We start from the raw sequence: 19,992 nt of genomic DNA, 5'->3' as shown, positions 1-19,992 counted from the left end.
TGAGCCTGAGATGGAGTGAGACTTCATCTCAAGAAAGAAAGAAAGAGAAAGACAGAGAAAGAAAGAAAAAGAAAGAAAGAAAGAAAGAAAGAAAGATAAATAAACTGAGTCTGTAATCCCAGCACTTTGGGATGCCAAGGTGGGTGGATCACTTGAGGTTAGCATTTCGAGACTAGCCTCTATCTCCCTACTAAAAATACAAAATTACCCAGGTGTGGTGGTGGGCACCTGTAATCCCAATTACTTGGGAGGCTGAGGCAGAATTGCTTAAACCCGGGAGGTGGAGTTTGCAATGAAAAAGAAACAGCACAAATGAGAGATACTTGAGAGAATTAGAGAAGTAGACTGCACCACTGAGGGAGCAAGGTCTCTGGAGGGATAGTCTGAATGTGATGAATTTTGTGATGTTCCATACCTATATAACTTGTCACTGCAAAATACCGACAAGTACATATTCCCACATATGTAACTTGACATTGAGGATTGGAACAGTTTCATGAAAATCTACACTATTTGGCTGGGTACAATGGCTGATGCCTGTAATCCCAGCACTGTGGGAAGCTGAGGCAGGAGAACCACTTGAGTCTAGGAGTTCAAGACCAACTGGGCAACAGGGAGACCCTGTCTCTACAAAAAAAAATTAGCCGGGTATGTTGGCATACAACTGTAGTCCAAGCTCCTCGGGGCACTGAGGCAGGAGGATGGCTTGAGCCTGGGAGATTAAGGCCGCAGTGGGCTGTGATTGTGCCATGGTACCCAGCCTGTATGACAGAGTGAGACCCTGTCTCAAACCACGCCCGACAATTAAAAACGGTTTTTTTTGAATAATTAGAGCCAGTGGCATAAAATTCTAGCAAAAGATCCCATCATTCAACCTGGAAGAAATCAAGAGGCTAGGAAATGAAAAAAAATTAAACATTAAAAAGTAAAATGATAACTGTCACCAAAATAATGTTTCTGTGTTCAGATGGGTGAAATCTCATAATATGTCTGAAAACATTTTAAATCCTTTATCCCTTCATCAGCAGACAAGAAGCTACAGTGGATGGAAACTCTGTGAGAATTGTGGAGAGGTCTTCAGTGAACAGTTTTGCCTTAAGACACACGTGAGAGCTCAGAATGGAGGGGACAGTTCTGAGGGTAATTGTTATAGAAAAGACATCCTCAGTGTGCACAAGGAAGCCTGTATTGGACAGGAACTTTCCAAATTTAATCCATGTGGAAAAGTCTTCACCTTAACTCCAGATCTTGCTGTATATCTTGGAATTCTCAATCCAAGACAGCCATACAAATGTAAGGAATGTAAAAAAGGCTTTAAGTATTTTGCGAGCCTTGATAATCACATGGGAATCCACATTGGAGAGAAACTCTGTGAATTTCAGGAATGTAGGAGACCATCAGACATTCCTCACACCTAAAGCTGTGTGTAACTGTTCATACTGGAAAGAAATCTAAAAAGACTAAGAAACGTGGAAATCCTTCACTAATTATTCTCAAATTTCTGCACATGTGAAAATTCATAAAGGAGAGAAGTCCTTTGAATGTGAAGAATCTGGAAGATCCTTTAGAAATTCCTCATCCTTTAATGTTCACATTCAAATTCACACTGGAATAAAACCACACAAATGTACGGAATGTGGGAAAGCCTTCACTAGATCAACTCACTTTACTCAACATGTAAGAACTCACACTGGAATAAAACCCTATGAATGTAAGGAATGTGGCCAAGCCTTCACTCAATACACGGGCCTTGCTATACACATACGAAATCACACTGGAGAGAAACCCTATCAGTGTAAGGAATGTGGGAAAGCCTTAAATAGATCTTCAACCCTTACTCAACATAAAAGAATTCACACAGGAGAGAAGCCTTATGAATGTGTTGAATGTGGGAAGACCTTCATTACTTCTTCCGATCATAGTAAATATTTGAAAACTCACATTGGAGGAAGGCCCTTTGTATGCAAGATATGTGGGAAAGCATTTATGTATTCCTCACCCCTTAATGTTCACCTGCGAACTCATACCAGAGAGAAACCCTTCGTATGTAAAGAACGTGGGAAAGCACTTGCTGTTTCCTCACACCTAAGTAGACATGAAAGAATTCACACTGGGGAGAAGCCCTATGAAGGTAAGGGTATGAGTGTTACCTTTTAGCTCATTGGTTGCCATCTGTAATTATTGGCAGTGATATTAAAGATATTCAGATTTGTCCTTAATGCCTTGCAGAGGTTGTAATGGCTCATGAATTGGCCTTGGATGCCATCCCGAGGGTCTGAAGTTAAACCTACAGATTCTGAATACAACTTCATGGTTGCCTGAGTCTGGGCATGTGTGAAGAAGGGTCATGGATGGTGAGGTCAGTACTGCAGGCTACCTCACCTTGGTGATTAGATTTCTAAGATCATAGCATTAGACGTTCTGTATGAGATAAGTCATCTAGATTGGTCCCAGCTCCTGTTAGTAGCTGCCAGTTTGGCACATTCATGTCAAAATTTCCCAGAAACCAAGATGATGTAGGACCCAGAGGTGGGTTGTTAAAAGATGCTCCTCTAAGGGTCTCCTCTGTTCCCACGGATCCTGCAGAGCATAGCAGGTATGAAACCATCCTTAACTGCCAGTGCACTTTCACAGCTGATTATTTCTGTGTCCCCTTCTTGTAAAATCTATGATATGTGACAGCCTTACCTGTTCTGTCTTCTCTGTCCATTTTAGGTGGCACAACCTAAGTGGAAGTGTCTCTTCTAGTATAATCCAGTCTTTGTGCTCACTTCTGTTAAGATGGCTGATATAGTCCATGAATCCCACTCATGATTTCTTTGTCAAATGATTGTTCAGCCACACATTCAGGATTCTTTTCAGTACAAGTTTTCTAATTTTTGCATTATGGATAGGCTGATAATTTTCCAAATCTCCAGGTTCTGGTTCTTTTTCTTTAACAATTTCTTCTGCAATTGAGGTCTCCTCTTTTGCATTTTACTATAAGCAGTCAGGAAGAATGAAGCTTCCTGTGTCCTTTAACACTTTAATTACAGATCTTAGTGATAAATACCCAGTTTTATCTCTCTCAAGCTCTACCTTCCACAAAATGCTAGAATGCAGTTTTGCTAAGTTCTTCACCACTTCATATAAAGGGTTGTCTTTTCTTCATTTCCCAATAGCATGTTCCTCATTCCTCAATGACACTTCACCAGAATCACTCTTACTATTATTTCTGGCTTGCACATCAGAATTTTTCCAGCCTCTACTCATTTGTCAGTTTCAAAGCTTCTTCACATTTTTAGTTTTTTTGTTTGTTTTTAATTGCAGTGCCTCACTTCTCAGTGCCAAAATCTGCCTTAATCAGCTCAGGCAACCATAACAGAATACCACAGACCAAATGGGTTACAAATTCATTTAATTTTAAATAAATGAGGTTAAAAACACAAAATTTTATTTTTTGAGACGGAGTTTGTATTTTTACTTAACCGTGTATCTTGGAAATCACTTAATGTGAGTTCATAGAGATCTTCATTCATTTCTAGAGCTGCAGGATACTCCACTGGTGATGTACCATATATTCAGATACTGTAATACTTGAGAGCATTTAGGCATTCAAATTGAAATTACAAACAGTGCTACAATTAATATTCTTGAACTTATTTGAATTGTTAAAGATTTACCTTTAAGGCAAATTCTTAGAAGTTTAGACTGAATCCTGGACTTAGTATAAAAAAAAATTCTTGAAAGTAGGATTGCGGCTAGGCATGGTGGCTCATGCCTGTAATCCCAATACTTTGGGAGGCCGAGGTGGGTGGATCACTTGAGGTCAGGAGTTCGAGAACAGCATGGCCAACATGGTGAAACCCCGTCTCTACTAAAAATACAAAAAATTAGCAGGGCGTGGTGACACATGCCTGTAATCCCAGCTACTAAGGAGTTTGAGGCAGGAGAATCACTTGAACCCAGGAAGCGGAGGTTGGGGTGAGCCGAGATCACACCATTGCACTCCAGCCTGGGCAACAAGAGTGAAACTCCATCTCAAAAAAAAAAGAAAAAGTAGGATTGTAAGGCCAGGCACAGTGGCCCGTGCCTGTAACCCCAGCACTTTGAGCTCCTTAGTTCGAGACCAGCCTGAGTAACATGGTGAAACCATCTCTAAAAAATATACAAAAATTAGCCGGGTGTGGTGGCTCATGCCTGTAGTCCCCAGCTACTCTGGAGGTTGAGGTGGGAACATCGCTTGGACCTGGGAGGTGGAGGCTGCAGGTAGCCCAGATTGCACCACTGCACATTCCAGCCTGGGGGACACAGCAAAACTCTCCCTCAAAAAAAAAAAAAGAAAAAAAGAAAAGGAAAAGAAAAAGGCCAGGCATGGTGGCTCAGCTTGTAATCACAACACTTTGGGAGGGCAAGGGGGTGGATTGTCTGAGCTCAGGAGTTTGAGACCAGGCTGGGCAACATGGCCAAACCCTGTCTTTACTAAAAATTAAAAAAATTTAGCTGAGTGTGGTGGTGCGTTCCTGTAGTCCCAGTTACTAGGGAGACAGGAACAAGAATCGCTTGAACCCAGGAAATGGAGGTTGCAGTGAGTTGAGATTGTGCCACTGCACTCCAGCCTGGGCAACAGAGGGATACTCTGCCTCTAAATTTAAAAAAAAAAAGAAAAAGAAAATGAAGTTTCCAGATTGCACAGGTAGTGTTTTTGGGTATTGCCAAGTTCTTCTCTGTAGTATCCAGCCTCCAAATTATCCCCCAATAATCCCTGCTTCTCAATACTCATACCTTTGTGTAGTCCTCTCACATTGTACCAGGCTTCATCTCTGTGACTAGCAGAATGTGGCAAAAATCATGTTAAGTCATTGCTGAAGTTTGGGTTACAAAAGACCACACACATATGGAATCTCACTGGAGTCCATACAGTGAAAGCAATCTTGAAAAAGAAGTTTGTTGGGTAGGGCAAGGTGGCTCATGCCTGTAATCCCAGCACTCTGGGAAGCTAAGGCAGGTGGATCATTTGAGGTCAGGTGTTCGAGACCAGCCTGGCCAATATGGTGAAACTCTGTCTCTACTAAAAACACAAAAATTAGCCGGGCATGGTGGCAGGCTCCTGTAATCCCAGCTACTCGGGAGGCTGAGGCAGGAGAATCACTTGAACCCAGGAGGCGGAGGTTGTGGTGGCAAGCCAAGATCATGCCATTGCCCTCCAGTCTGGGCAACAGAGTGAGACTTAGTCTCAGAAAAAGAAAAAAAAAAAAAGGATTGTTGGAAAATTCAGACTTTGTGATGTCAAAAGTTACCAGCCTATCTATAATCCCAACAATTCAGGAGGCTGAGTCAGGAAAACTGCTTGAGCCCAGGAGTTTGAGGCCAGCTTGGGGAACTTAAGGAGACTTCATCTCTACAAAAAAATAAGAATAAAAAATAGCTTGGCATGGTGGTGCATGCCTGTAGTCCCAGCTACTCAGGAGTTGAGGTAGGAGGGATCTCTTGAGCCCAGGAAGTTGACCCTGCAGTGAGCTGTGATTGCACCATTGCACTCCAGCCTGGACAACAGAGCAAGACTCTGTCTCAAGAAAAAAGCAGAAAAAATAGTACTACAAAGCTATAGTAATCAAAACAATGTGGTATAGGCAGAACTAGACATGGAGACCATTGTTATAGAGAGCCCAGAAATAAACCCTCACAGGTATAATCAAATGGCTTTTGACCATGGTGCCAAGAACCTCCAATGGAGAAAGGGCAGTCTTTTTTCTTTTTTTCTTGGTGGGCTGCATTCCTAGGAGGTTAGGCATTCTTAGTCACAGGAAGAGATAGGAGGTCGGCACAAGATACAGGTCATAAAGAGCTTGCTGATAAAACAAGATGCAGTAAAGAATCTGGCCAAATCCCACCAAATCCAAGATGGTGACAAAAGTGATCTCTGGTCATCCTCACTGCTCATTATAGGTTAATTATAATGCAGTATCAAGCTAAGACACTTCCGCCAGCTCCATGACTTTTTACAAATGTCATGGCCATGTTTGGAAGTTTACCTATATAGTCTAAAAAGGGGGGGATGTAGGCCGGGCGCGGTGGCTCATGCCTGTAATCCCAGCACTTTGGGAGGCCGAGGCGGGCGGACCACGAGGTCAGATCGAGACCATCCTGGCTAACACAGTGAAACCCCGTCTCTACTAAAAATACAAAAAATTAGCTGGACGTGGTGGCAGATGCCTGTAGTCCCAGCTACTCAGGAGGCTGAGGCAGGAGAATGGCGTGAACCCAGGAGGCGGAGCTTGCAGTGAGCCGAGATCGCGCCACTGCACTCCAGCCTGGGCGACAGAGTGAGACTCCGTCTCAAAAAAAAAAAAAAAAAAAAAAAGGGATGCTATGTTCCAGCAAATCTCTGCCCCTTTCCTGAAAAACTTATGGACAACCCACCCCTTATTTAGCATAAATAGCCATAAGTATACTCAATAAAGCAGTGCATACCACTGCTCTGCCTATGGACTAGCCATTCTTTTGTTTCTTTACTTCTCTAATAAACTTGCTTTCACTTTATGAACTCCCCAAATTCTTTCTTGTGTAAGATCCAAGAACCCTCTCTTGGGGTCTGGATCCAGACGCCTTTCCGTTAACAATACCATCATGATCCAGTAATCCCACTACTGGGTATATTCCCATAGGAAATGACGTCAATATCTTGAAGAGATATCTGCATTCCCACGTTCATTGCAGCCGTCTTCATAATAGACAAGATATGGAAACAACCTAAATGTTCCTAGACATTTAGAAATGAAGAAAATGTGATTATATACGTGAATATTATTTAGCCTTAAAAAGAAGGAAATCTTGTATAATCTCACATATATGTGGGCTGTAACATACCCACATAGTCCTTGACTCACAGAAGCAAAGAGGAGAATGCTGGTCGGGCGCGGTGGCTCACGCCTGTAATCCCAGCACTTTGGGAGGCTGAGGTAGGTGGATCATGAGGTCAGGAGTTGGAGACCAGCCTGGCCAACGTGGTAAAACTCCATCTCTTCTAAAAATACAAAAATTAGACGGGCGTGGTGGTGGGCGCCTGTAATCCCAGCTACTCAGGAGGCTGAGGCACAAGAATCCTTTGAAGCCAGGAGGCCGAGGCTGCAGTGAGCCAAGATCCTGCCACTGCACTCCAGCCTGGGCACAGAGTGATACTCCATCTGAAGAAAAAAAAAAGTGGAGAATTTTGGTTGCCAGGGAATGGGAGAATGGGGAGGGACTGGGGAGACATTAGTCAAAGGGTATAAACTTTCAATTACAAGATGAAGAAATTCAGGAATTTAATGTACAGCATGGAGATTTTAGTTAACAATACTGTATTGTCCGGCTGGGTGTGGTTGCTCACACCTGTAATCCCAGCACTTTGGGAGGCCGAGGTGGGGGGATCAAGAGGTCAAGAGATGGAGACCTTCCTGGACAACATGGTGAAACCCCATCTCTACTAAAAATACAAAAAATTAGCCCATAATGGTGGTGCGCACCTGTAATCCCAGCTACTCAGGAGGCTGGGGCAGGAGAATCACTTGAATCTGGGAGGCAGAGGTTGCAGTAAACCGAGATCACACCATTGCACTCCAGCCTGGTGAGAGAGAAAGACTCCGACTCAAAAAAAAAAACACAACAAACTGTATTGTGTACTTGGAGTTTACTAAGACAGTAGATTTTAAGTGTTCTCAACACAGTAAAAAAGGTGACTGTGAAGTGATGGATGCATAAATTATTATGATGGTGGTAATCATTTCACAACATTTATACTAAACATCATATTGCACACTTTAAGTATATACAGTTTTTCTTTGTCAATGATGTATCAATAAAGCTTGTGGTGGGAGGTGGGGGAGAAGTGTTAGCAGAAAAACTGGATATAGACATGCATAAGAAGGGAGTTAGACCCTAACCTTATACCATATATAAAATGAACTTAAAATGGATCAAGGCCAGGCACGGTGGTTCACACCTGTAATCCCAGCACTTTGAGAGGCTGAGGCAGGGGAATCAAAAGGTCAGGAGTTTGAGACCAGCCTGGCCAATATGGTGAGACCCTGCCTCTACTAAAAATACAAAAATTAGCTAGGTGTGGTGTTGGGCACCTGTAATCTCAGCTACTTGGGAGGCCGAGGCAGGAGAATTGCTTGAACTGGGGAGGCGGAGGTTGCAGTGAGTTGGGATCACACCATTGCACTCCAGCCTGGGCAACAAGAGCGAAACTCCGTCTCAAAAAAAAAAAAAAAAGATGAAAAATCATAAACTCTTTCCTTGCCTAACACAGCCATGGCTCGCGGTCCCAAGAAGCATCTGAAGTGGGTAGCAGCTCCAAAGCATTGAATGTTGGATAAATTGATTGGCGTGTTTGCTCCACGTCCATCCACCGGTCCCCACAAGTTGAGAGAGTGTTTACCCCTCATCATTTTTCTAAGGAACAGACTTAAGTATGCCCTGACAGGAGATGAAGTAAAGATTTTCCCACAGCGGTTAAGATCAATGGCAAGGTCCGAACTGATATAACCTACCCTGCTGGGTTCATGGATGTCATCAACATTGACAAGATGGGAGAGAATTTCCATCTGACCTGGGACACCAAGGGTCACTTTGCTGTACAACGTACTATACCTGAGGAGGCCAAGTACATGTTGTGCAAACTGAGAAAAATCTTTGTGGGCACAAAAGGAATGCCTCATCTGGTGACTCTTGATGCTCACGCCATCTGCTACCCTGATCCCCTTATCAAGGTGAATGATACCATTCAGATTGATTTAGAGACTGGCAAGATTACTGATTTCATCAAGATTGACATTGGAACCTGTGTGTGGTGTCTGGAAGTGCTAACCTGGGAAGAATTGGTGTGATCAACAGAGAGCGGCACCCTCGATCTTTCAACGTGGTTCATGTGAAAGATGCCAATGGCAACAGCTTTGCCACTAGACTTTCCAACATTTTTGTTATTGGCAAGGGCAACAGACCATGGGTTTCTCTTCCCTGAGGAAAGGGTATCCGCCTCACTATTGCAGAAGAGACAGACAAAAGACTGGTGGCCAGAGTGGTGGATGAAATTGTCCCTGAGTGACATTTTAGATCTTTGTATGTAATTAAAAATAATGTGGCATGGCCGGGCACAGTGGCTCACGCCTGTAATCCCAGCACTTTGGGAGGCCGAGGCAGGTGGATCAGGAGGTCAGGTGTTCGAGATCAGATTGGCCAACATGGTGAAGCCCTGTCTTTACTAAAAAGAAATACAAAAAGTAGCCGGGCGTGGTGGCGTGCACCTGTAATCCCAGCTACTCAGGAAGCAATGGCAGGAGAATCACTTGAACCTGGGAGGTGGAGTTTGCAGTGAGCTGAGATCGCACCACTGCACTCCAGCCTGGAGACAGAGCAAGCTTCCAACTTAATAATAATAATGTGACATGATTTTTAAAAAATGGATCAAAAACCTAAGTGTATTGTACAAGCTAGAGCTGAAAACCTATTAGAAGAAAACTTAGGTGAGAAAGCTTCATGATATTGGAATTGGAAATGACTTCTTAGTTATGACATCAACCACACAGGCAACACAAGAAAAATTATGAGTTGAACCTAATCAATAATACAAATTTTTTGCATCAAATCGTAATAACAAGAGAGTGAAAAGACAATCTACAAATGGGAGAAAACATTTTCAAGCCCTGTATCCGACTGGGGACAAATATCGAGAGTTTATTTTTAAAATTTCTAGAACCCGAGAGTAACAACAACAAAACCCAATTCAAATACAGAAAAAGGACTTGAATAATATCACCAAAGAAGATATACAGATGGCCAATAAACACAGGAAAAGATGCTCATGAAAAGATGCTCAACATCACGAAACATCATGAAAATGAAAATGAAAACCATGCTGGATGTGATGGCTCACACCTGTAATCCCAGCACTTTGGGAGGCTCAGGGTGGGAGATTTCTTGAGACTGGGAGTTCAAGACCAGCCTGGGCATATTGTGAGATTTCATCTTTACAAAAAAATTTTTTAAATTCAGCCAGGCATGGTGGTGGCATGCACTTGTAACCCCTGCTACTCGAGAGGCTAAGGTGGGAGGATTACCTGAGCTCAGTAGTTGAGGACTGCAGTGATCCATGATCACGTCACTGCATTCCAGCCTAAACAACAGAGTGAGACCCTATCTCAAACAAACAAACAAACAAAAAAGATTAAACAGAATTACCATATGATCTAGACATTCCACTTTGGCATATACATCCAAAAGTGTTGAGAGCAGGTGCTCAAAGAAATATATATATATTTTTAGATGAGTCTCGCTCTGTCACCCAGGCTGGAGTGCAGTGGCGTGATCTTGGCTCACTGCAACCTCGGCCTCCCGGGTTCAAGCAATTCTCTGCCTCAGCCTCCCGAGTGGCTGGGATTACAGGCGCCCACCACCATGCCCGGCTAATTTTTTTTTGTATTTTTAGTAGAGATGGGGTTTCACCATCTTGGCCAGGCAGGTATTGAACTCCTGAACTTGTGATCCACCCACCTTGGCCTCCCAAAATGCTGGGATTACAGGCGTGAGCCACCGTGCCCAGCCCTCAAAGAAATATTTGTACACCAATGTTTATCTCACTAGTATTCACAATAGCCAATCCCTGCCAAACTGCAATTTTAACACACTTGATTGTTTGAAACATAGCCTGAACAAGCCTATTTTTAGCAATCTCGAGTGTGCCTTCTTTGTATTCTCTGAAATTATGTCCAATATCTGATAGCCATGGATAAGATAACTCCAGAGGCTATGAAAATCCCATCCCCCTGTTGTCCTATAGAACTTTTTTTTTTTCGAGATGGAGTCTCACTCTGTTGTCCAGGCTGGAGTGCAGTGGCAAGATCTCAGCTCACTGCAACGTCCACCTCCTGGCTTCAAGTGTTTCTCCTGCCTCAGCCTCCTGAGTAGCTGGGATTACAGGCACACGCCACAACACCTGGCTAATTTTTGTACTTTTAGTAGAGATGGGATTTCACCATGTTGGTCAGGCTGGTCTTGAACACTTGTCCTCGTGATCTGCCCCCCTGGCCTCCCAAAGTGCTGGGATTATAGGCGTGAGCCACCTCGCCCAGCCCTTCAGAGCTTTTTAGCTGGAAGATATGCTGCCAGTCTGGTGAGTATCATCATTTAGTTATTTGTAAGCCCCATCTTTGATTCCCTTTCTCCTCTGGGAGTCTCTCTTCCTTTCCACCATTTCTGAGAAGCGACCCACAGATAGAAGCCTGTGGATACTCTCTTGCTCTTTGCTACCTCCCCAACTGCTAACCTGTCAAAGCACATCCCAAATGAAGCTTGTATGCTATTGCCGCCTTGTAGTTACATCTTTTTCCTTACTCAGCCAAGAAATCACTTGAAAACCTTACATACTTGTATGGTTTTATTTTTCACACTTAGATCACTAGTACATTTGGAGTATATTGTATATGCTATGAAGTATAGATTTAATTTCATCTTTTCTCTGATGGCTAACCAACTGTCTTAGACTTTCCATTACAAATGGCATTTTTTGCCCTATTGATCTGAAACACTACTTTTTTTTTTTGAGATGGAGTTTTGCTTTTATTGCCCAAGCTAGAGTGCAATGGCACGATCTCAGCTCACTGCAACCTCTGCTTCCTGGGTTGAAGCGATTCTCCTACCTTAGCCTCCCAAGTAGCTGGGATTACAGGCACGTGCCACCACACCCGGCTACTTTTGTATTTTTAGTAGAGACGGGGGTTTCTCCATGTTGGTTAGGCTGGTCTCAAACTCCCGACCTCAGGTGATTCACCCACCTCGGCCTCTCAAAGTACTGGGATTACAGGCATGAGCCACCGGCCGAGTCTATTTTTTGTATTTTTAGTAGAGACGGGGTTTCACCACGTTGGCCAAGCTGGTTTTGAACTCCTGACCTCAAGTGATCCTCCTGCCTTGACCTACCAAAGTGCTAGGATTACAGGCGTGAGCCACCACGCCCAGCAAAATACCACATTTATGAACCAAATTTCTACATGTTCTTGGGTCTATTTATAGATATTTTATTAGTCTGCTTCTGCTTCATGCACTAGTACCACATAGTTTTAATTATAGAGGCTTTATAGAATTTTTTTATTTTTATTTTAAAATAATTTAATTATTTGCCTTGTGTGAAAACTGTCAATAGTATGTTTTAATATCTGCTGCTCATCATTTCTTTTGTTTTTGTTTTCCTTCTTTTTTTTTTTTGACACAGTCTCCTTCTGTCCCAGGCTGGGGTGCAATGGTGCGATTTCAGCTCACTGCAACCTCCGCCTCCCGGGTTCAAGCGATTCTCCTGCCTCAGCCTCCCAAGTAGTTGGGACTACAGGCACATGCCACCATGCCCAGCTAATTTTTGCATTTTTAGTAGAGACAAGGTTTCACCATGTTGGCCAGGATGGTCTTGATCTCCTGACCTTGTGATCTGCCTGCCTCAGCCTCCCAAAGTGCTGGGATAACAGGTGTGAGCCACAGTGCCCGGCCTTGTTTTTGTTTTCTTGCTTATTATCAGATTTTCTTTTTCCATATAAACTTTTAGTATCAATGTGACTAACTAACTCCAGAAAAAATTTTGTTATTTTTATTAGGATTATGTTACATTTCTGAATAAACTTGGGGAGAATGTCTGGTATTACTGCTATTTTACAACGTAGGAAATGTGGTCCTGGCCCATGTGGTAAGATCAGAAAAATAACTATAGAAATACATGTTTTTGGCCAGGCTTAGTAGCTCACGCCTGTAATCCCAGCACGTTGGGGGGCCAAAGTGGGTGGATCATGAGGTCAGGAGTTCGAGACTAGCCAAGCCAATATGGTGAAACATCTCTACTAAAAATACAAAAATTAGCTGGGCATGGTGGCACAGGCCTGTAGTCCCAGGTACTCGGGAGGCTGAGACAGAAGAATTGCTTGAACCAGGGAGCAGAGGTTGCAGTGAGCCAAGATCATGCCAGTGCACTCCAGCCTGGGCAACAGAGCGAGACTCCAACTCAAAAAAAAAAAAAGGAAAGAAGGAATTTTTTTTAAATTTTATTGTTTTTTAAGGAGACAGGGTCTTGCTGTGTTGCCCCGGCTGGTCTTCAACTCCTGGCCTCAAACGATCCTCCCATATTGGCCTCCCAAAGTGCTGAGATTACAGGTATGAGCCAACGTGCCCAGCCAGAAATACATACTTGATGAAGAAAAAAAAAATCAAGATTTATAGAAAGTATTATTATATTGAAAATGTGGCCGTGCATGGTTGCTCATGCCTATTGTAGGGAAAAGAAAGAGATCAGACTGTTACTGTGTCTATGCAGAAAAGGAAGACATAAGAAACTCCATTTTGATCTGTACCCTGAACAATTGTTTTGCCTTGAGATGCTGTTAATCTGTAACTTTAGCCCCAACCTTGTACTCACAAAACGTGTTGTATGGAATCAAGGTTTAAGGGATCTAGGGCTGTGCAGGATGTGCCTTGTTAACAATATGTTTACAGGCAGTATGCTGGGTAAAAGTCATTGCCATTCTCGATTAACCAGGGGCACAATGCACTGTGGAAAGCCGCAGGGACCTCTGCCCAGGAAAACCGGGTATTGTCCAAAGTTTCTCCCCACTGAGACAGCCTGAGATATGGCCTCATGAGATGGGAAAGACCTGACCATCCCCCAGCCTGACACCCATGAAGGGTCTGTGCAGAGGAGGATTAGTAAAAGAGGAAGGCCTCTTGCAGTTGAGATAAGAGGAAGGCCTCTGTCTCCTGAATGCCCCTGGGAACGGAATGTCTTGGTATAAAACCCAATTGTACATTGTTCTGTTCTGAGATAGGAGAACACTGCCCTGTGGCTGGAGGTGAGACATGCTAGTGGCAATGCTGCTCTGTTATTCTTTACTACACTGAGATGTTTGGGTGGAGAGAAGCATAAATCTGGCCTACGTGCAAATCCAGGCATAGTACCTTCCCCTGAACTTATTTGTGACACAGACTCTTTGCTCACGTTTTCTTGCTGACCTTCTCCCCACTATCACCCTGTTCTCCTGCCACATTCCCCTTGCTGAGATAGTGAAAATAGTAATCAATAAATACTGAGGGAACTCAGAGACCGGTGCCAGTGTGGGTCCTCTGGATGCTAAGCGCCGGTCCCCTGGGCCCACTGTTCTTTCTCTATACTTTGTCTCTGTGTCTTATTTCTTTTCTCAGTCTCTCATCCCACCTGATGAGAAATACCCACAGGTGTGGAGGGGCTGGCCCCCTTCACCTATAATCCCAGCATTCTGCAAGGCTGAGACGGGAAATCACGAGGTCAGGAGTTTGAGACCAGCTTGGCCAACATGGTGAAATGCCCTCTGTACTAAAAATAGAAAGAATTAGCTGGGTGTAGTGGCAGCCACCTGTAATCCCAGCTACTCAGGAGTCTGAGGCAGGAGAATCACTTGCACTCAGGAGACGGAGGTTGCAGTGAGCTGAGATTGCACCACTGCACTCCAGCCTGGGTGACAGAGTGAGACTCCGTCTCAAAAAAAAAAAAAAAAGTAAAAAGAAAACGCAATGGAAACAGCAGGTTCTATAAAATAAAGAACGAAAAAATAGGCTGGGCGCGGTGGCTCACGCCTGTAATCCCAGCATTTTGGGAGGCCGAGGCGGGTGGATCACGAGGTCAGGAGATCAAGACCACCTTGGCTAACACCGTGAAACCCCGTCTCTACTAAAAATACAAAAAAATTAGCTGGGTGTGGCCGCGGGTGCCTGTAGTCCCAGCTACTTGGGAGGCTAGGCAGGAGAATGGTGTGAACCCAGGAAGCGGAGCTTGCAGTGAGCTGAGATTGCACCACTGCACTCCAGCCTGGGGGACAGAGAGAGACTCTGTCTCAAAAAAAAAAAAAAAAAAGCCCACAGAAAGAATGACCGAATGGAAGAGATAGACCATGCCATTCACTGGTCTATCACTGGCAGGTTTAATATGGAAGAATCATGGAAAGACTCCAGGAACATGAGGAGCGGCATACAAAAAGACTTTATATAGATACACACACACACACACACATATATATATATTTTTTGAGACGAAGTCAGGCTATTGTCCCCCAGATTGGAGTGCAGTGGCGCGATCAGGCCTCACCGCAACCTCCGCCTCCTGGGTTCAAGCGATTCTCCTGCCTCAGCCTCCTGGGTTCAAGCGATTCTCCTGCCTCAGCCTCCTGAGTAGCTGGGATTACAAGCGCCTGCCACCACACCCAGCTATTTTTTGTATTTTTAGTAGAGACGGGGTTTCACCATGTTGACCAGGCTGGTGTCAAACTCCCGACCTCAGGTGATCCGCCCGCCTTGGCCTTCCAAAGTGCAGGGATTATAGGCGTGAGCCACTGGCGCCTGGCCTTATATATATATTTTAATAGAGACAGGGTCGAGCCGGGCACGGGCCTGGGCAAAAGAGAGAAACTCTGTCTCGAAAAAAAAAAGAAAGAAAAAGAAAAAAAGAAAAGAAAAAAAACCACACGGTCTTGCTATTTTACTCAGGCTGGTCTGGAACTCTTGGACTCAAGCTATCCACCTGCCTTAGCCTCCCAAAGTGCTGGAATTACAGGCGTGAGCCACTGAGCCCGCCCAGGATAAGCTTTGGAGGAGCATCCTCTGGGGTGCGTCCAATCCCCCATCCCCACCTTTCCAGCCCATCTGGCCACCTGAAACGCGGGCTAGGCCGGGTCCCACCTCTAAACCGCCCCCAAGTATGGGCCCCACCCCTTTCCCACAGTTCCGTCCAGAGGCCCGGTTCTAAACTCATCTTTTTCTCTGAAACGGTTTCTGCATCCCGCTCCCTGAGCCAACCCCAGGCACTGTCCGCACCCACCCAGAACTAAACTAGAATTTCTGTGTCCTACGTGGCTGAAACTCAAGCCCTGGAGCCCCACCCGGCCGGAGGCTCGGAGCGGAAGTGACGTCAGCGTCCTACCGCCATCTTTACCGGCTGTGGCTCTGCGTGGTCAGTGCCATTTCACCTTTATTGTGGTGGAGTCCACCCCGGCTGTGGTGAGTTCCACCTGCTTGAGGGGCCAGGAGATAGCAGGGGGGCGGCAAAGGAAGGATTGGGCGTGGTCGCCCAGGAGCCTCTCAGATCCGCCTCGTTTCACTCGCTTTTCCAGGGGCTGTCCGTCCTCCTGGTGCGGCCTCTGGCCACTTCCGAGAGGCCGCACACTCCGTCTGTCCCCGTCGGGAGCCGCGTTGGGAAGTGTGTTTGTCCCGCCTCCGCTGGGTGTTTTCTTGAGTACTTTCATCCGCTGTGCTCCTATCTTGAAAAGCTTGGAAAGCAACTTTTCTGAGTTTTTTTCTTTCCGAAAGGAAAAGGATTTCTGCCGTTCTGGTGAGGTTGGCTGTGGCCCCACATTCTCCCTCGTCTGGAACCTATCTCTTCCGGCATGTTCCTGGTGAGCACCGGCAGAAAAATGGTTTCAAGAGGGCTGTGACTTCCATTTATTTGCTAAAAAATGTCTCATCTGAGAATCTGGCGTTGTCTTGATGTCCTTTACTTTTTTTTTTTTTTTTTTTGATTTGGAGTCTTACTCTGTCACACACACTAGAGTACAGTGGCACGATGTTGGCTCACTGCAACTTTCACCTCCCGGGTTCAAGTGATTGTTAGATATGAGTTTTAAATTTCTTTTTAAAGAATCAATAGGTCAGTATGTTTAATTCTTTGCCTTCTACTTTTAAACTTCTCTGTAAAGCAACCTTTTTCGATCACCTGCTCCACCCTGAGTCATTCTGATTACCTGCTCCACCCAGACTTACTTCAATTACTTACTCCACCCTGACTCGTTCCAATTTCCTGCTCTGTTATAACCATTTTCCCCACCAAACCACTCACCCCATCACTCTCTTTAAATTAGCCAATCGGAATTAGTTTAGCCTGTGGGGTCTAACCCTAGCCATCGGGGAAGGACACAGTGGCAGGGGCCACTTTCCTCAAAAATAAGAACCCCTTCCTCTCCCTTGTCCTGGTGTATGCTCACCGTTGCTCCATCTGTGAGGGCACGCCCTTCTATAGAAGTAAATTGCCTTGCTGAGAAAAGAAAATGTTATGTTCGAGTGCTATTTTTTTTTGTGGCACAAAAACTTTATTTATAACATGAGTCACCTGCCTCAGCCTCCTGAGTAGCTGGGATTCCAGGCGTGGACCACCACACCTTTCTAATTTTTTATATTTTTGGTAGAGATGGGGTTTCACCATGTTGGCCAGGCTGGTCTCGAACTCCTGACCTCAAGTGATTCACCCACCACTTATTTTTGACACATTACATTCAAATGGAAAAAACATATAGTTGTTCAGGGTGTGCCCGTTTTTGTATGTAAATACGAACACGTGTAGACTAAGCCGTTAGTTTTTTATTTTTATTTTCTTGCAGATTATTTTTTTTCTGATTGTTACCAGCTGCAAGCCTTTCTACTTAAGAAAGCCAGGCCAGATGCTCTGGCTCACACCTGTAATCCCAGCACTTTGGGAGGCAGAGGCAGGTGGATCACCTGAGGTCAGGAGTTCGAGACTAGCCTAGCCAACATGGTAAAACCCTGTCTCTACTAAAAATACAAAAATTAGCCAGGCTTGGTGGTGGGCTCCTGTAATCCCAGCTGTTGGAGATAAAAAAATAAAACGCTTGGTGCTGCAAAGTGGAACTAGCACTCAGGCAAAAGTTTTCTCAGCAATGCAATTTATTTCTATAGAAGGGTGAGTCTCGCGGATGGAGTGATGGTGAGAGTACACTGAATAGGGAGGGGAAGGGATTTTTATTTTTAACCCTGGGTCCCTACCTCTGTGTCACTCCCCGGTGGGTTAGAGTCAGACCACAGAATCTAAACTGACCCTATTGGCTATCTGTGAATATTTTCCCCAAAAAAGGAAGAGTAGGGGGATGTGTGAGTCACGATGGTGGGATGTGCAGTTTAAAAGAGTGGAATAGCTGCAGAATGGGTAGCCAAGGGAACAGATGTGTTATTGATTAGAGCTGATGGGAAGTTTGTTTACAGTAACTAGAGGCAAGGAGGCATGGAGAACAGGAAAGTTGAGTTTGAGAACAAAGAACAAGGAAGTTAATAGGCTGAACTTTTGAAGAGAAATTCAGAGAAATATATTGTATCTTACACAGCTACTCCGGACGCTGACGCAGGAGAATCACTTTAACCTGGGAGGTGGAGGTTGCATTGAGCCGAGATTGCGCCACTGCACTCCAGCCTGGGCGACAAGAGTGAAACTGTCTCAAAAAAAAAAAAGAAAGAAAGGCAATAATACTCAACTATTCTCTTCATCTGAATTTCTTAGGTCTGTACTTCCCCACAGAGAGCTTCAAAACAGGGGCCTCCAGGAACCAGGAAGAAAGGATGGAGGCTTTATTACACTGACACTAGAATTATTTACTATTAAAATCAGAATATTATTCTAGTATCAGTGTAATAAAATATCTAGTATCTGTACAATTTATCTTATTATTAAGAGCGTGTTTGGACTAAGTGTAGTTTGTACATTTTTTTTCTGAAAAAGTTGATCCTAAGGAAAACTTGAACATCTAACACACCCAGTCTAGTAGATTTACCTAATTTTTTTTAGCATTTTTTTTCTTTCTCTTCAGGTAAATCTTATGGTGAACAATTTGAGTGTAAATTGAGCATAAATTGTACACGTGATGCTTGACCTTTAAATACTTCGTAATGCACCTCCTAAAAAAAGGCATTGTCATACTAAAACCACAATACTAGTATTTCACTTAAATAAAAAATAATAATGTCATCTAATATCTACTTTGCGTAATAACTAAAATTCTCCTCATTGATTCAACGTATGCTCTTGGGTGTTTTTGGATCTAAGATCCATTCAAGATTTTTGCATTGCAATTGTTAGTGTCTTCAGTGTCTTTTTGCCTATAACAGTTATTATTGTCTGTTAAATTGACTTTCAGAGAGTCACACTTATTCTCTTAGAAAGTCGTACAATCAGATATTTCTGATTGGATTCTCATGGTGTGTGTAGATATTCCTTTATTTCATGCGATTTCCTACAAACTTGGATTTGGGTCCAGAGGAGAAGCTGACAACCGTTGTTTGATAATGGGTGACAGTATGTACTTCATGCTTTGGGGACCAGAAAGTCTCAAATTACTCAGTTCTGCCTTAGTTACTTCATGTCCCATGACTAGTTGTTCATTCTCTGTCATGTGCTAGTGGCAAACCACAACCTGTTTCTCAAAAGAAAAACAGTTAATCTGCACAAGAGGGCATGAATTGACTCTGCCATACCGGAGGGCTGTACTCTACATCTTCTGTTGGTGCATGCCAGAGGCTTCCAATAAATAACATGCCATTTAACATGGACATGTTGAGTATCACTGGGTCTGCTGGATCAGGTGGACCAAGTGCTTGGGAAGCTTGCACTGCAGTCTGAAATTGCTCTTGTCTACAGTTGAAACTAGAATCCTTACACGTAACTGTGTGGGGTGTTAAAGTACATGCAAATGTATAGTTGCCTCCAAAATTCAAGAGGTCTACGGATGGTAGTTTTAAGAAATTTCCATACTGGCTTTTTTTTCTTTTTTTTAAGACAAAGTCTTGTGGATCACCGAGGCTAGAGAGCAATGGCATAATCATGGCCCATTGCTCCTTATTAGTGGTAGGTGGTATTAGGTGCAGTAACTTGGAGTGACATCTTGCAGGGATGTCTTTACGTGATCCAGACAAGCCCCAGAATCTCCCACTCCCTATTTTACAATCCAGAAAATTTTTTTTGATTCACAATAGATGAACATATTTTCAGAGTACATGTGATAATTTGATACATTCACATAATCAGAGTAAGTAGCATATCTGTCACCTTAAATATTTATCTTTTCTTTATTGTAGGAACATCAAGTTATTCTCTTAGCCGTGTTGAAATGCATAATAGATGCATATAAAGTGTAGTCACCCTACTGATCTATTGAACACCAGTTCTTATTTCTTCTAACTGTATATTTT

General features: G+C 43.8%; 1 protein-coding gene and 1 pseudogene across 10 annotated transcripts in view; both read left to right on the top strand.

The window, feature by feature from the left end:
- LOC129460184 (zinc finger protein 562-like) overlaps window positions 1-9,029 on the top strand; it is a 41,589-nt pseudogene extending 32,560 nt beyond the window's left edge.
- A 6,898-nt stretch (window positions 9,030-15,927) lies between these two features.
- ZNF562 (zinc finger protein 562) overlaps window positions 15,928-19,992 on the top strand; it is a 26,621-nt gene continuing 22,556 nt past the window's right edge. For 5 of the 10 annotated variants that reach the window (XM_063616046.1, XM_055238590.2, XM_055238591.2 and 2 more), the window contains exon 1: window positions 15,928-16,023. The gene's annotated coding sequence lies outside the window, so the exon portion shown is untranslated. The other 5 variants (XM_063616050.1, XM_063616049.1, XM_063616047.1 and 2 more) reach the window with 4 other exon arrangements.

This window comes from Symphalangus syndactylus, chromosome 13, assembly GCF_028878055.3.
Source record: "Symphalangus syndactylus isolate Jambi chromosome 13, NHGRI_mSymSyn1-v2.1_pri, whole genome shotgun sequence".
Lineage (NCBI taxonomy): Eukaryota > Metazoa > Chordata > Mammalia > Primates > Hylobatidae > Symphalangus > Symphalangus syndactylus.
This window is presented reverse-complemented; position numbering and strand designations above follow the sequence as displayed.